This window comes from Ammospiza caudacuta, chromosome 10 (assembly GCF_027887145.1).
Source record: "Ammospiza caudacuta isolate bAmmCau1 chromosome 10, bAmmCau1.pri, whole genome shotgun sequence".
Classification (NCBI taxonomy): Eukaryota; Metazoa; Chordata; class Aves; order Passeriformes; family Passerellidae; genus Ammospiza; species Ammospiza caudacuta.
In genome coordinates this window covers 9,252,239-9,271,017 of record NC_080602.1, presented here as the reverse complement: position 1 = coordinate 9,271,017, position 18,779 = coordinate 9,252,239, and the positions used below count along the sequence as shown (strand labels likewise).

The 18,779-nt window shown below is 39.5% G+C and overlaps 1 protein-coding gene across 1 annotated transcript in view; it reads right to left on the bottom strand.

Moving 5' to 3' along the window:
* The window catches only part of TLN2 (talin 2), a 146,484-nt gene that overhangs the window by 92,532 nt on the left and 35,173 nt on the right, over positions 1-18,779 (bottom strand). The gene's annotated exons all lie outside the window — the stretch shown is intronic.

Below are 18,779 nucleotides of genomic sequence, written 5' to 3'. Positions count from 1 at the left end.
GTAGAAACTGGCCAAAACACGTATTTTTCTTGGTGTAATGGAAATCCATTTTTCAAAAACTTGTGTACACATACTAAATGTTCATACATTCTTTGAGAAATGTTAAAATGGTGCATAAAAAGCCAACACACTTACTGGGTATATTGGCAACCTATTTACTTTTTCTTATATATCTTTTTCTCTCCACACATTTTTATTAGATCATCTAGACCAGCTTGTAACCAACAGCTTAAAATAACTACTTCATCAAAAGTAGGATTTTCTTAGCACATAACTACTCCTCCCTGAAGATTCTGAAATGTGCAATATAGTGTTATGGTTTTTCTCAAGTCTCCACATAGACCTGCTAGATGTTTTTAGCGGGTTGCACAGCTACAGAAAGCTTTGAGAATGAGTTATTTTTCATTTCAGCTATATTTAAAAACTACACCAAATCTGACAGCATTTTTTTACAGAAACAGGAAGCTACAGATGCTTTTTGTATTGTTTCATTTTGTAGATAGTCTGGGTTTTGTCTCCAGTGTCTTCCCTTGCTGTTTTAACAGTCCAAACCACTCTTCCATCACTAGACTTTCCACAACCATCTCCAAGAACTCTTCAGAACTTAAATCCATTCTCCATAAATACAGAATGCACTAGAATGCCCAAATAATTTCTGCATAAACTGATGTGTGTGTCCTATTTTTAAACAGGACTTTCCTAGGGGATCCTAGTGACTAACTTGAAGAGCTAGGAGCTTGTTTTCCTCAAGTTCAGGGGCCTGACTTGACTCTTCATGTGAACCACATCCCTCAGAGCTGCCAGTCCAGCCTGCCTCCAAACTCAGCATCCCTGCTGAGCCCTGCTGGTCACAGGACAGCACCACCCTGAAGGGATGTTCATCCCCTGCTGTACAAGTTCCTCTCTGCACTGCCCAGGCTCCCAGTGCTGCTTCTCCGGCAGCTGCAGGGGTGGCTGGAGTGCCCCAGCAGGACCAGCACTGTGTCAGTGGCTCCCCTGCAGCAAACACCCACCACGAGGTTCTCCTTTGTCTCCTCACACTCTGATTTTTATCCTTCAACCTGCTCACAGCCCTTCTTCAGATCCAGCTCTTGGCAACCTCTTCTTCTCCTGATGCAAAGGGAGCTTCACTCCTGTCCCTTCTCAAGTGCCAGAAGTCACTGAGAGTGACACCCCAGCCATGGGATTCATCTCAGCAGCTTTCAGTGAAGGCAACAGGGCCACAGCTTCCTAACAGCAAGATGTACTCTGTTAGTGTGACACAATGCTCTACTTCAAAAACAAGCAGGGTTCCTGTGTCTTAGAAAATGTTCTTTTTAAAGGACATTGTTTAGGTTTTCAGCTTTTTAGTATTTTTACTTTGTGATGGTGCACCCCATAAACCATAAACATGCATGTCAGAAAGAACATCACAAGGCAGCCTAGCATAGTGCCTTGCATTGTAAAATGATGCATGCCCATGCTGTCCCTGCCAGATGCTCATTTAATCCATTCTGACAAAGCTCCATAAAATTGGAGTCCACAGCATCCACAGCTAAACTGCTCCACTTTTGTTTTTCTTTTTGCTATTTCTACATTTTGGATGCTTCTCCCTCATACAAGTTTTCAACTTAGGCTCTCCATGCTGCAGAAGAATGTTTTTTCCCTTCCCTATATAATATATACAAATTTATCCCTCATATCTTTAATGCACTTATACGAGTTGGGAACCTGTTACTGTCTCCTCTCACCACCACTCCTATTTTTTTTTCCAGGGTCAAATTCAACTCAAAGAAGGAAGGACCTAAATATATCAGTGGTCTGGTTTCCTTCAGCTCAGGGTTCTTGGTCTCAGAGACACCAAAGGATGCTTCATCTGAAACAGAGCTCATGACTGATCAGCTTCCTCCAACAAAATGTTCTCAAACTCAAGAGAAAGGTTTTTATTTGCCTCCTCCAGATTATCCTCAGGCTCTAAATCTCTCCATTTGGCTTTCAGTAATAAATGGGATAGGCAGTTTCCATCTCCTGGGTAACAGCCAGAACAGGACAGCTGTTCTTTCTCAAAAGATCTAAGAACTTGGTCAAGAAAAAGGGCTGAGATCACAGAGAAAAACATGGGGGAAATATCTTCCACATTCCCTTTATCTTCTGTAGATTGATTCACATCATTTAAATATTTCTCTGTGCAAGAAATGGACTCTCTGTGCCCCCAGAATCACTCTGTCTGTGGAATGGCTGACCAAAACTTGAAAGGATTCTGAAAATTAAGAAAATTTTAAATGGAACAGCTTGCTTCGTACTGTGAGTAATAAAGTAGGAAATTTCTAAATCACACTGTGACTAATCTGTGCTTGTAAGGTGGGAGACTGGAATAATAAATTATGAATCTGACAGCTTTCGGAGAAATAGCAGCAGCTTTGAGCTCTTAAAAAAGCCACAGAGCATAACTCAGAGAAGCCAGAGCCTGCAGATACATATCAGAGTGTGCATGTCAAAGCCTTGAGCTGAACCATCACAGGGCTCACATTCTGGAAAATCTGAACAAAACAGAATTCTAAGCAGTGCTTGAATGAAGATGAGCAGCCTTGGTGTGCTCTCAGAGATACCTCACCAACAAAGCAAACAAGCACAAGGATTTCAAACACACATTATCCAAGATAATAAGATATAAAGCAATGAGATATCATCCCAAGATGTTAGCAAGGACTGAAAAGTAAAACAAGAATGAGGCAGCAATAAGGTTGTTAAAAGTAACTTCAGGGGGAGGAACGTGTGCCTCTGGGTTAAGGGGTGATTGCACAGCACCAGCCACAACACCCATGGCAGGAGGAGGCAAACCCTGCCCCAGCTCTGCTCCCTGTCCTTGGCAGGACAAAGCTCCAGCAGACACCTCCATCCATCTGCACAGCCTGCTGCAGTCTCCCCTGAGCTCCTGCATCCTCCCCACAGCTCCCTGCCTGCCTGCATCCTCACTACAGCTGGGATGCTGTTACACAAACTACAAAGGTGTGGCCTTAGAAGCACATACATACTCCGTGAGCAGTCAAAATATTTTTCTTTAATAATTTCTCTTCATTAAAAAAATTAAGAGAAAAATCTGAAAATTCTGAAAATCTAAGGACCAATATTTACAAAACTAAACATCTCTTCATCTCGTAAAGCAGGTGTTTTCAGTGAAACAATCTGAACTTTAATTACAAAAAAAAAGTTATTTGATGAAACACTTCTATATATATATAAATATATTAAGTCTATTATTATATATAAAATATATTATGTCTATTATTATATATAAAAATATATTAAGTCCACTATTAGATATAAAAAGATATTAAGTCTGTTGTATTTTATGAAATAAATCTGTAACTTGCCTACTGCAAGTCACAAACTAATATTTTGAACAAAAGCTCCAACATATTTGTTTGAGGAATGTTCCCAAATTAACAGGAAGAAAGTTGATGCCAAAACACCCCCACCCTTCATTTCCACTGGAAATTAATTTTAAATTGCTTTTACTCCTGGTGTCATTCAAGGGGAGCAAAACAGAACTAACCAACATCTAGAAGGACTGCCAAAGCTGAGTAACAAATGAATTTATTCCTATCCTACTGCACCTCTTCCTCCATCAGCTCCAGCAGTAATTTCTGGAAGGGTATTTTCTAACTAAGCAGTAATTTGTACACACTGTCTGTGCTACCACAGTAAATGAACAGTTTTTGCATGGATTTACTCTCAAACCTCCTTGTTCCATTTCTGCTTCACCCACAAACAGCTTTCCCAACCAGCCCCTTAAAAAGCCTTCTGTAACAGTATGCAAAAATGAGTTTTGTCTGCTGTTTGTGAATATATCTATGTTAAAATATTAAAAGCATTGAGATGGATGACACACATATGATGAGGTTCAGACTTGCCCTAATTAGAGAGCTTCCATGATTTTTTGTCATTAACAGAGTACTAAATCAGTGTAGGATCCAACTCTACACAGTGAAAATTTCACAAATCAAATGAATACTCTGAATGTAAGGCTCAGGTAACGTACAACACAGGTCTCCATTCCACAATGCCTTGCTGAGATAACTAACATGAAAAAAACAAAATTACAGAAATTCCAGAAAAGGTTTCCCAAGAAACTGAATTGTACCCGAGAGTCCAGCTCTGAGAATGTGGCACTGCTGCTCTGCACAGAGACAGACAAGGCAAGGGGCAGCAAAGTTGTCTCAACAAGCATTTTACAAGGCCTCTCAAAACACATGTAGCACAGGGAAAATTGCTGCTTCTCCCAATACTGACAAGGAGAGAAGTTTGCATCACATAATTTCAACAGGAATTAACTACCATCAAGCCAAAAGCATAAAATAAAATAAAGTAAAACAGCAAAATAAAGATGCAGGGAGAAGGGGGATTTAGAGGGGAGACCAGATAGTGCACACTGACCTCCCTGATCATTTACCCACTCACCTGGATTAATTTGTACCATTGCTACCCTCATATCTATGCTGTCTGTGCTGATGAGGCCATGATTTTATCTGGATACTCTGAAGTGCAATGCTAAGCAAACAGAGAATGCAAAATGTCAGCTCAGTGCCATGAGGGCACGTGCATTTCCCATCCCTGCCAAGTGAGCTGAGGTAACTCTCAGCCCAAACCCAGCTGCATTTCACAACCAAGCAAAGGTGGAACAGCCACCAAGACACTGCCAGACACTCACCACACCCACCCAGTTAAAGAGAATTGTCACTGCCAGTGCTGTGGTTAAAGCACAGCTCTGCCATGATTCAGTAAAGGTCTCTCTCCCTGGAGATATTTCTTAACTGGTTCATTCAAGCTTGAGCAAACACAGATCTAGGTCATGAGACTGCCACAGCCTCAAAGCCTCTATGTGTACATGCTCGTAGAGGCAAAGCTACGTGTTTTTATACTAGACTAACTTTGTAACAAAATCCAATGGAACACGAGTCCTCTACTCTTGTCAGTATTCCTACCAACTACCTGCTGGCACTGGGCACCAGCAGTACAGGACAGATGATATTTTCTGTTGTTCACAGAGGTTGAACATCTAATTCTATGGTACATAGGAAATACTTGTTTCGTGGACCTGCTAAGACCCTTGTGAGCAAAATGCACTCTGAGGTACAAATCCAGCTGAACTGATAGCTTTGTGTACTTCGAAATTATGAATGCAGATGAAAGCATCATCCTTCAAAAATCAAGCATAATGGAACCACAAGGCAGGGAGACAGGCATAGAGAGTAACAACACCCATTTTACTCTGAACTCACAATGGCACCTGTGTTGGCTCTTACCATAAAAGAGGTGACACAACACCTTTCAAGGAGCCCTCCCTTCAGCGCTCCAGCACTGTCAATTTGTAACTCATTTACACCACAATCTCTTAAGGGCTGCCATTAACAGATTTTCTGAGACTAAGCTGATTCTCCAGTACAGGAACCAAGCCATCATCTGTGGGTTGTATATTGAAATGCATGCCCTCATGTCACAGCAAGGCCATCATCAGCTCCTTGCTGGACCAGACACTGTGAAGATGTCATCACTGGCTGTTGCCATTCCACTGGGAGCTGTGTAGTGAGGTGCTTCCAGGGGTAGCTATCACTCATGCACAAATATCACATTTGTAAGCACTGCAGTGGAAGTTGTCTTGTCATTAGAGGTTAGAAACTCTTCTGGTCAGAAAGGAAACAAAACAATATCTCTTAGATTCCCTCTAGTCAGCTTAGAGCAGAAGGTAAGAGCAGTAAAACAAGAGAGGAAAAGCTGATGTTCTAAACGGGCAGCAAGTACAAAGAGATCAACTTGGAGGGTCCAGAAGCAGCCTGAGAACCTCAGACACCACACACTGTCTGGGGGGCTGATCAGAGCTCTTGAAGTTTGAACAAGCAACCAAAAAAGCATAACCCTTCCTTCCATTGGTTAGAATACAGGGAACTTAACACTGTACAGCACCAAACATGGTTTATTCTGTTTGCAAGTAGGCACAGACAATTAAAATTCAAGAACTCTCACATGCCCCCCCTGCCCTAAGAAAATCCCTGCTCAACCACTATGGCTGTATATACACACCACAACCGCTGCTAAGTTTTTTACCTTAAAAAACTTCAAGAATCTCAGGAAAAATTTGCTGCATTCAGCTGTAGCATGCAGTACTGAATTTTACAAACAAACTACTTGGAAAAAAAATCCCCACAGCAAAACAAAGATGAGCCAGGACAAGCTTTGAAAGGTTACTATGAGAGCAGGCTGTAATTAATGGCATTAATAGATACCATTCTCAGTCCATGCTTTATAGTCATTCAGCAACAGCATCTCTTTTGCTAAGAGCCCAGCAAGGAAGTTCCCTTAAGCAGAATTATGTAAGAGACCAAAATATTTGGGTCTAATTAAGAGTTGTTTATAGGACAGTCAGCTTATTAGCAATTGAACTTCAGCTTGCTTTTTAAGTCAAAAGGCATATTTGCAAACTAACTTGCTTGAATAAATCTTCAAAAGGAAGTATGAATTACAAGGACTACAGAAGGAATGTCACTGTCCCAGACAGAGCTGTAACAGCTTTTAGATAAGATAAGCCAAGAGCTTGACTGGAGCTAGCTGCAACACAGAAATCACAAGGCTCAGCAGCAAGAGCCTGCACTGTGGCACTCAATGACATGTCTCATGTCTTTGAAGAGGCCTTCCAGACTTTGTTTTCCTATTTTGCAAGAGAAAAGCAAAACCAGAAGCATGAGTTTCTGTAGAAACCAGAAGAGAATCACATCCTTTGGCCAGGTTCCTCCCCCAGAGTCCTTGGGAAGACAGGAATAAATACATGCACAGACTATTACCAAAATGGTATCTGATGTATAGAAGACATTTTTATTTGGTGTGGGTGTGTTTTTCCTCCTTTTAAAGGGTTTGTTGGGTTTTAGAGGGGTGCTTTATTTTTTTAAACTCGACTCCTATAAGGTTAATCTAGGTCCACCTCAAGCACTGCAACTTGCTTACAGTGGGATATATTTGTATATGTTTATACAGCTTCAAATATATTATCCAATCTGTAGTACCTATGTAAATTATAGGATAAGAAAAAGAAATTATGATTAAAAATAATTCCTATTCTTTGGAAAGGTTTGGCTGATAGAAAACTGATTTTGCAAAGCAGCAGATATGACTATTTGAAATATTTCACCTAGATTCTAAATCACAGAATCTAGGTGAAATGTTTCAAATATCTAAATCTAAGAATAGGTTGAACTAGAAAATGGGCTGTTAAATCCAGGCTAGAACAGTTCTGTATATTCACACTATTTTCAATTGCTTAAATACTCTAATATTTTGAAGGACAATTTTAAAGCTTTTATGCCTAGATCTACAACCTATGAGCACACTCAATTTAATGCTTTTTTCCCTCCCCATTGAATTAACTGAAGCCACCACTCAAACTTCAGAGCTCCACCAGCCATTTTTGGGAGACACCACAAAGTCAGATGAAATAAATCCCCTGGAGTTCTTCCCTGAGTCATTTAATGACACAGCTTGGACAAGACTGCTTGGGTTCACCTGCTGTGCTCTATTACTCTGCATTTTCCATTTTTCTTCTTTTTTTAACTGACATGTTTTGGCAGACAAACAGTATTGCAATGTCCCAGATGAACTGTCATGGTAAATCATATATGGATTCTTCTTTTGCTTTCCTTTCACCCTCCTGAACATCATCTGATGCTGCCCAGGAACTTTTTAATTATTTTCTTCAAAGAGAACAGCAGTCAACAGTTACCTCATACACATCTACTTGATCATCCACCTCAGGGAACAAGAAGGGAACTAATAGGCTGCTCAAGTTTCTTATAGGCTTTATAAACAACCTTACTAATTTGTTAAACAATTTGAACTATTTAATGATATGAAATCCACTCAGCTACTGCAATCACTGAAGTAAATCCACACTGATAATTCTGATCAGCATCACCATTCAGAATTAGATGGGGTTGATAAGTCTTCAAAAACAGCTTTGCTACACAGAAGCAAATTAGTGAGGCTCAAATACAGTAATTTTTTGCCAGTCCTGTAATGGGGTTTATAGGGAATGGTTCTCTGCTCTCATTGATTCCATCTGAAATGGTAAACTTAACAGGCACTGAAATTGCTCTCAGTGGGTTTTTGATGCATTTGTCCAAAAAATCAATTAATTCAATTATTTAAAACAGATCACTTAAACAGGAAGTGAGGCAGAAAAAAATTCAACATTTATAAAATGTTATTTGAATGAATGCAATAGTAGTTTTAGCAAGCCAGCATTCCACTTATTTAAGTAAGCCAAGAAAATGTGGGGGATTCACACAACTGGTTGGCATGCTGGCAACCAAACTATGATCTCCACAATAAGCCAACTCCTCACCTAGAATCTTCACAAATTCAAGATGAAGGCAAAGAGATTTCTGACTTGGAAAACTGTTATTTCTTGCAGGCCCATTTCAAAGGCAGGAGGCTTGGTAAAGAGCTCACTCATTTAGTGAAAATTCAGGTTGACAGCTTGGAGACTGACTGTCATTTATATTAGGGAAAGCATGGCAAAGTGGGTCCCAGTCACAGCTACAGCTACTCTTTAGGCAAGATAATCCATTTTTCCTCTGTTCAAGAACACAGAGTACACTAAAATCCCTTCTATGTTCACACAGCCACATACAGAACAATGAAGTGCACTTTAAAATCACAGTTCAGCATCATGCAAGTTCACTACTTTAGCACACTTCTTGCCAGACAATACCTATTGGAGAACTCAGAACAAAGCCAAGCACTACTTAAATCTAAATTATAATTAATTCAGTTATGTTTCTACCCTTTAAACACTCAGGTCTCTATTCCATCTACTGCAGTACTATCTAGACAATTTTTTCTCATAACCTATCACAATTTGGTATCAACCTGAGATTAAGACAATTTTTAAAATAAATTACCATTCTTTATCAATTTTCATGTCATGAAGATGGAAAACAGTTTACAAAAAATAGTAAAAATAAAAAACCTTCATGTCAGTGAAGACAGCAATTGTAAGCCAACATATATCCCTCATTAGAAAGGTGGTGACATGGAACTGCCATCATATCCTGGCAGTGCTGGAAAGTTTACACACAGTCTACAACTCAGATGGTGCCACGGCAAAGAGAAAAAGAGCAGACCATGCAATCTCCTTCCTATGGGTTTAAACAGCTACTGAAAATAACCTTTTCTTGCTCTTCCAACCTCCATCATCTCCTTGAGATTTAGCACACACACATTACCAGCCATAGTTTATAATTTTTAGAATAATAATGCTTTGGCTGATGCTACTGCAGCAAGGTGGAATGACCTTAGTGCATGCTCCTTTCATTTTCTGATGCCAGCACCTGAACAGAGAGGGAAGGCACAACAAGATGTCTCAAAACTTCACCATTTCTCACCATCTTAAAGGCTGAGTGCCAGCGCCAGCTCTAAACATTTTTTTTTGAACCTCAGGTTCAGGCAAAGATGTCAGACTCTGCTTTTTGATTACTAAATTATTTTTTATTAAAAAAGAACACTTCTTCCAAAAGAAGAAACAAAGAGGGAATGGCTAGTCAAAAGAGCTCTGAACAACTAATAAAGGGATAAAAAGGAAAAAAAAAAATTAAAAAAGAGAGTAGCTGAGGAAAGGAAAAAGATCTATAGCTAGAGACTGCAGAAAGCTCAGTTACTACCAGAATCAGCAACATTAATGAAAACAGAAAAGCTCAGCAAGAACAGTGTGCTTGCACCCATCACATCTCTGTCACAGCCACAGAACAGGACAACACAGACTGAGCTCCAGCTTTAAGAGCACTCCACACCCCCAAGGTAAAAAAAAAGCTCACAACCACTGGATAAGGAAGGACAGAAATCAGAAGGTGATGGGGTCCTTATAAAGATTTATGAGCAGGGTTAGAGAAAAACCTAGATTTCAGAAGGGAACAGGACTGAACCCCAAAACATCCACTGCTCACTGCTTCTACAGCAGAGACAGAGGAACAAAGCAAGCATGAAACAGCTGAACTTTTCACAGGGGGTGACAGTGTGTGCAAACATTACATGTCAATTGGATTATACTGAGTCTAGTACACTGCCAACTGTGTGCTAATGTGAAGTCAAACCTCCTCCTACACCAAATGTGCTCACCAAGAGCACATCTCACCAATAAGCTCAAAGTCAGCTCAGAAGCCTTAAGATGGCTGAAGCGAAACTCACACATTTTGTTATTTTTCCTAGCAAAGCCTACTTCAATATGTACCTAAACCACCTTCATTTACCCTTGTCCTTAGACATATTTGATACAAACTGACATGCTGCTTTAATTATAGGCTGCTGTGAAAGTTCACTGAAGACATTTTTCAAAGATGGAGAATTGCAGGACAAAATTCCATTAGCGACCTTTGAGTATTTCAAGCTCCATTTCCAGATGAGCAGTCAAAGCCACAGCCACATTTAGAACAGCAATGTGGGCAAGGTCAAAGTAACTCCAACAGATGAAGAACGTGGGGTGAGATTTATCAACACCTTGCCCAAAGCCAATTTTACCATTTAGTGACATTCTCTTCTGAGAGCATTACAGCACAGAAGTGGTAATTTATCTGTGAAGTTATTCTAGCAATGATTTTTTTCCTTGTCCTTTTTGCCACCTCTTACATGTATTCAGATGAAAGAGTTAATTCATCTCTCAGCTGTTTGTTTCATACCAAGGAAAGGCATGGCCCTTTTTCTCAAGGCTTAGAGAAATCACTTATTACATGATCATATTCTCCAGTCTCCCTGGCAACTGATTCAAAACAGTCCATGTCTGTCACAGTCAGGTTAATCTCCAGGCTGTTAATTACAATATTTATCTGGCACTTCAATGTTCATTCATCACATTTATTTTTCAGCTCAGATTCTCTCTTCATAAACACACAGTCACAGAAGTATATATTTCACATTCTCCCTACAGAAAATTTTATACTGATATGTACAAGCTTTTAAATTACTCTAGGCTTTATGTCATTATATGCATTACAAAGAAAATTAAACAGGACCTTACCTCAAAATTAAACTTCATTTAACAGAAAATTAGTTTGTCTGAAAGTACTGTTTGATCACATGGAAGGCTTCCAGCAATCAAGTCTGTAACACAAAACACAAACAAGTTACTTATCCCCAGTTCAATAATTTCTATTTTCAAGTACCTTCTCAGGAAGTTGTAAGTTTCCTTTTCCCTTCAGGAGTCACAATTTGCATTGCCAAAAGGCCTTTGCGCTGAAGAAAATAAATTTCAGTCCAAGCTACTAAATTACTCACACATAAGAGCTCATAATAAATGAATTCATTAGTTTTTACAGGTAAACACTTTGAAATTGCCAAAAGTGTCAATTATGAAAACACTTGTAGCACAATTCTGGGTGTTAACATAAATCAAACTATCACACTGACCTCTCAAAACCATTTCATTTATTTTGCATTAGCTTGCTTTTCCATAGTTTACTGTCCCTGTGTGGAATTACAGTTTAATCACCACAACTCAGGCCTCTCTGGGCAATCTTCCTTCTGAAACTGCGATTGCAAAAAAAAAGGTAAAAACAGAGTTTTGTTTTGTTTTTAAAAGATGACAAACTCTGTTTCAAGGCTTTGGCTGTTTTGAGGAGATGGGTTTTCTTGTTTGGGTTTGTTTATTAGAATTTTTCTTTTTTTTTCCCCTAGGTTTCTTAGGCTCCTTTGTCAGTTTTTACTCTAAACAAAAGCTAATATATCATAGTGGTTTAATAATAATGAGGATGGGCAAATCAGCTTGCACACAAGCCATTTAGCAATTCTGGATGCCCAGAGTGCTCTGAAATAAACATCAGCATCTCTCCCATATCTCCAAACATCCCCAGGCTCAGCATTACCCAGGCCCAGGTCTGGCTGCTGGCAAAGCCTCGTGTTCCATGTGTGCAGTTATGGAAGGCTCTCATCCCATTTTTACATCTTCTGGATAACCTAAAAATTCAAATGAAGTTCTGATCCACAGCAGCTACCCAAATTTGAAACCAGTTCATGCATCAATTTAGAAAGACCAGGATGTTAAAGAATAGAGTTACACTTTCATACAGCTACATGGCAGGGAACGCCTTTTAGCTGAGAAAAGCCCACAGCAACAAAAGAATTCTTGCAAATTTTAACCAACCAAAGCTGCCAAAAACATTTCTGATAAAACAAATTCATCACTTAATGTTTTTCTTGGTTGGTTAGAAAAGTGATTTTTTGCTTTCAGTGGACTTTTAAGCAACATCAGCTCTATGCCAACACAACTATTAACTACAGGTTAACAGACTTAATGCAGGCCAGAGTAAATGCAGGATGCATACCACAATTATTTCAGCACCCAATTTATCATCTGCACCTGCATTAAAACAGGCAATGCAGTCGTTTTCTACTTGGAAATTGAGATCCTTGATCACTCTCATCCAACTTCTCAATGCCTGCCAAGTTCCCAGTAATGAGCAAGTAATGCACAATTACATCTAATTAAAGGTGTGCCAGCAGCCTGCACCTCATGGGCTTCCCTCAACCATCAGGTGAGGATAAAAGCAGGTTCAGCTCACAGAAATCTGAGCATCTGAGGCATTCCCTGAGGTGGCTGTATCAGTGCATAGGGATTGATCTGCAAGACAAGGATCTGCATTACAGGAACATCCAAATTCCTGTTCAGTACAGCCCATAAACTCACCAGCCACCCCACTTCCTACATCTCTATGTCCTTCTCCATACCTGCATATATTGGAAGGTTCTAAAATTTCTATCAAGTGGAGTTGTGAAGTAGCTCAGTAGTCCCTTGCAGCTGCCACTGTCTTTGCTCTCACTCTGTTAACAAAGACACCAGAGCCTTCCCAGTCCCCATGCTCTGCAAGCACAAAGCAGCAGCTGAAGCATCATCACCTCTACTCAGAGCCACCACCAATGCAGGCTGACACCTTCTGGACGTGTACCAAAACCTGAATGCCTGCAGAACATACCACATCTAGCAAAGAGCACAACCAGATGTAGGAGAATGAAGTGACCATCCCAATATTGCTCCTTTCTAGCTGCACCACACAAAGGCCCTCAGATAAATTTTCCAATTCAACATATGTTGTTGCCATCATGGTGATTTAAATAGTTGTGAAACTGCTTTGAAATTTGCCCTTTTCAGAGACAATTCCAAAAGAGAATCATTGCTTAAAAAAAAAAGAAAAAAAAAAAACCCAAAAAAAAACCAAAAAACAAGCAAACACAAAAAAACTCCAATAGTTTGGGGTTTTTTCAAGCTGTACACCAAACATAGCTAACGAGAAAGTTATTTTTCTGTAGTTTACCAGGAGGGTCTATCTATTTACTCAAGTGTTAATGAGACAGGAAGGAAGGGGGTAAGGCAACTGCTGTCTTAATATTTTACATCAAGGGATGAAACAACACAATTAATTTGCATATATTACCAGAGTAACTCAATTAATAGAATACCATGTTTCAAAACGCCAATTTTAAATAGTAGATTTTAAGTTATCAAAATACTTAAGAGTAGAAATTTGAATATATCTTGTGGAGTGTGAGGAAAACAAAAGTTGTTTGTACTATGATATACTGTAAGACTAGCTGGAATAAATATGACTGTGGAGACAACATTCATGTTGCAAGTGGGTTAATTTACTGCTGAAGCAGCCATATATTTTTTACTTATCAACAGGGAGATAGAGAGTCCCTAAAAAAACCTATTAATCACTGTTTTTTTTATTCTATTGTGCTCGCTTCCTGGAATGCAGTCAGAGAGGGAACTAGACTGCCTAGAAGCCCAGTCAGCAAAGCAGCTGCCCTGAACCCAGGATTTGTTTACAATTATTGGAGGGTGGGAGCACTGAGTGCATGAAGCACCTAATTGCAGAGGTTTACACAGGGCTTTCTCAATATCTGGAGTATTTCTTAGCAGTAGCCCCCTGGCTCCCCCCTTCTCCTCTCTTTCCTTAGCTGCAGCTACATTTCTATGAAATGTTTTTGGTTCAAATGCTAGTGATGTTGTTCACAGAACAAGAAAACTAAATAAACAAAAGCACTGAAGCAGAATGTACTTTCTCCATTCTACTGCTGATTCCTACACTATGAAATAGAAGTAAATTACAGTTTTATCTTTATAGATATTTCCTAGGTAATCTCTAAATTCTTGGTGGTAACAGTTTCATTCAGTAGCATTTGGATTTCAGGCTCAGATCAAACGTGAATTCCAGCATCATCTCATACCACATTTTGCGAACGTGGAAGATCTTTCTGCCCACGTATTTCCTTTGGGTTTATGATGTGTGTTTTTCCTATGCTGTGCTCTGTGGGCTGTTCTTTTTGTTTGTGCTGCTTTGATTGTGTGGGTTTGGGGTTTTTTACACCACAACCAAACCCAAATCTATGCTCCATTACACAGGGTGTGTTTTAATCCTGTTGGCATTCACCTTCACTGTATCACCTCTGCTAAATGAATCTGCTGACAGCTTAATATTTTAAAGCTACAGACAGGGGAATAGTTACTGTGGGACATTGGCAAGTTGAGTTTAGGACATGTGCAACATTGAGGAGTTTAGTTCTATGATCAAGTTCCAAACTATGTTCCTTGCTCATAATAAAGATATTGAATGGCTGCTTCAGGCTGGTACTAATTCACATGTCCTGTAGTGTGTGACTTCTTTAAATTTTAGTTCCTTCTTACCTGTCTCTGTTACTTGCTTCAAGACTACCTCATAAATGATCACAATTCACCTACTAGAAGGTTTTTCAGCATTTAGGCAAATTTGGCTATGCCCCATGTGAAACTGTACTCTCCAATGCAGTTCTTCCCTACTTGGAACAAAATGTTATTCCTTAAAAATGGTGAAGTTCTTAAAGTGTTGGTTCAAGCCAGACTTCGTGGGCACCTGACAGATGGTGGTAGCTCATCCCTGCACTGCTCTGCCAAAACTCAGCTTTCAGCCCCTCAGGACCTACTATTGCTTCACTCTTATCAGACCTTAACTGCTGTATTTCAGCTATCAATCCTTACAACAACCTGCACATCTGGGATAACAGCTTTGAGGAAGTCTGAATAGGTAGAACAAGTAAATTCTGCACCACAAGAGCAAAGTTTGGCATTAATTTCTTCTCAAAGCTTCGTGTTTGCATATAGCAGAGAAAAAGTATCTGCTGTGATCATTAAAGTCAGCTATACTCTGATTAATTTTCAAAATTATGTAAATTTCATCTCTTACATTATGCTGCTGACCCAACTTTCTGTGATTAATGTTCTGTTTTCATGAATATGAACTTTTTGTCAAGCAAATATCACTTGCCTTCTGTTCAGGGCTCTTCAAGAGCAATCAATAGTTTTTCATAAAGGAGCAGCTATTATTTGAACTTTATTCTGAACTCCAGTTTCTAGATAAATTTAAAAAAAAAGTTTCCAATTTTGTTGTCTAGGAGAAACACTTTAAACCTTGTTTAAAGGAAGCTGTGCTCCTATTATGGTTAAATGATAACTTTCAATCTTTTTACTACTATGATTTTTGTTACGGCTACTACAGAAAAAGCTACAGCAAATATTCACATTCAGTTACCCTTGGTAAGTTATTTCAAACATTTGGAATGTGGTTGGAGATTGTTTATACAACATGTGAATTGTTTTAACTTAGTGACCAAGCACAGTCCAGCTGTGTCAGGACTCTGGAGAGTCACAAGATTTTCATTAGTGTCTTGTTAAGCCTTCTGTCTGTCCTTTCTCTATTCTTTAGTATAGTTTAGTATAGCACTCTTTAATATAATAAAATAACAAATTAGCCTTCTAAGAACATGGAGACAGATTCATCATTTCCTTCCTGCCATGGGGACCCCAGAAAATACAACATATAGATTTGAGCTTAGAATATAGTCTTTCAAAAGCAGAGCTAAACATATAATTTGCAACTGTATAATACAATGTATAGTAATTTAAAACTACAAGTAAAGATGTGAAACAACAGGTCCTCAAAAAATGACTATATGACACTTTGCTCACCAAGGTACCATTCACACTACCTGTAGTTTCTGACCTTTTACAATTTGCAATCTATGTTAATGTTATCCTTTATTTCAAAACAGTCTGCAAGCAGGTAACAAATGCAGAGAAGATGCTAAGCCAAGCTTTTATAAGAACAGCCAGTGTAGAACAGTTGCAGGATACCAGGAGCTGAGCAGTGAACACAGCCCCAAATATCAGAAATCCCTCAGCAAAGGGACTATTTTCTTCTCATGCTGTGCTGCTGTACACTCTGAATTTTCAAACATGTACTTGTACTCAGGCCAAAATTAAACAGGTTTCTCATCCATTTATGGTGCTAAACATTACAGAATCAGTAATTCAGCAGTCTAAAGCAAAGATTCACTGGTTCAGTGGCACCTGCTGAGTTTCTGCCCTCCTATGGCAATATAAATAAAAAATAGTACATTTTGCCTGACCTTTATGAAAAGGTGTGAATTCAGCTGTCATAAACAACTACCATAAAAACAACAATACGGGAATTGCACTTTTGCTTTGGTTTTGAGTCATTAATCACTCAGGCCTCAAACCTTTCTCCTCAATAGTCTACAGTGGGTTCACATTTCCCTTTAAACTACTTATCCCAAAAGGCATATCAATCCAGGATACAACAGGCCATGTTCCCAATCCCCAATGAGACTGTCTGCAATGTGAACACTTCCACCTTGAACAATGACACTCATTTCATCATCCCCTTCTGCCTCAATACCTGCAAATAAAGTCATTGGCAATGTGGCTGCTAGAAGCTGAGATTTCACATCCAGGGCTGGTGCATGAGCTGGAGAGGCAATAAAATAACAAAAGTAATCTTTCAGTGGGCAGGTGAGAGAGAGAGAGAGAGAAGAAAAATAACCAATCCCACAACAAAACAGCACCAGGTTTTTGCTGTTGGCACAATTCCTTCAGAACATGTTACCGAGACAGGGCACCTGCCATTCTGATGGTGCAATGCTCAAGCTGACTGCAGCTAAATTTTGCCAGCTAAATCTGTTCACAACAGAGTTATGGCTCACTCACCCTGCAGCAGACAAAACATACACTTTACTTCTTTGGCATGACTAACAGCAAGTTTGCCAACTTCCAAACACACTCCTAGAAAGCTGGGCTGCTCTGTGTTTGCATCCAAAGGGTCAGTACAGTAATAGTTCAGAGTCCAGATCCAAAGTGTTGGAAACCCAGCTCCAGCAGATAGAAAATTTGGATCTTCCATTTTTATACTATCCTCATTACTTCAGTAGACTGAAGAGCTTCCTTTTAAAGAGCAGTGCTTTGTAAAATTTCCATATCTTCACACCAAGTTGTTAAACACTTAATTTAGGCACCACATTAACTATCCTGAAAGGAAACACAGCGAATCACAACTATACTAAATATTCAAAGTTCATGTTAGCATAGAAATTTATGATGTATGGAGTGATAAAGTATTTTGAACTCAAACTAGAATGATACAAAACAAATTTAAACTCCTTTCTGTTAGCATACCAACAAAGTTTCGATGGGCCAGGCCTGCATTACAGAGAATTTCCAAACAGACAGACAACACCAGTCCTAGACCTCCTGAGAATGAAACCTGGTTACCAAACAAAATGCAACTTCACTGAGGTGTGGGGGGAAGTGATTCTGGCCCAACTCTACATACACACACACATGTACATATATGTTGTTATTTCAGACATGCAAGCACACGTGGCCTTCTTCCAGAGCTCACCATGACCTTATCTGGGTGCTCTCCACACTCCATCACCTCAGCACACTCTGCATTTCCAACACAGTCAAGGTGAGAAGTTTCCAGCAGGAGGAAGTCCATTTTATATATACACCCCAGTTTGAAAACCCCATCAGCACTTGGGAAAAGACACAACTTCAGAACACTAGGAAATGTGGAGAACATCCAATAAATCATTTCTGGGGGAAGTAAAGGCCAAGGCACAACTTGTTGATTTTCTTGTATGCTTGCAGCTCATGTTCTCCCAGTACCAGGACTTGGTATCAAACCTCCCATACAAAATTTCAACATTAACCATGATTCTAAATTACTTTAAATACACTTCCCTCTCCAAATCACAGCCATTTATACAAGTGAGTAAAGACACATCTAACAGAAGCTCAGTGTCTACCTCCTGCATTGACTTCTTGAAGGAGGTGCATGTCTTTTGATGTGACTGTGGGAAGGGGAATTTGAAAGGCAGCTTTAATCACAACTACCTATTAGTGTTCCTCAGCAAGGGAGAATTTAGTATGTTTACAGACTGCACACATCACTGCTGTTCACTATACCAAAAATGCATAAAGCAGTTCCCTTTCTGCCTGATTTGCCTTGGAGGACATTAAGTTAACATTTCAGAAAGAAACAGCAGTTCTTTAACTATGCAGCTGCCAAATCAATTCTTTCTGATTCTAATATGCTTTGAATTTCATAAGATCTTTCCACAGACATAAATCTTTCAGTCCCAAGCACTTCCTGTCATTTTAATTACTTCCCTTCAAGTCCCCTGAAGAACAGAAATGATGCTTTGCAGCGTTCACAGACAGGATGAACAGCACTTACTGTGTCCTAGGGGAGAACACTGTCAGGAAGGGCTATTCAAGTGGGGGCAGGAGGAGAGGCAGTGCTGGAAAACACATACCTAAGAAATGCATACACTTAATACTCAATTGAAATTGAAAATATGAGAAGCTCAACCTCCTTCTCACTCCCCCCTTCCAGTAAACAGAGGAGAGATGCCCTCTCTTGACACAC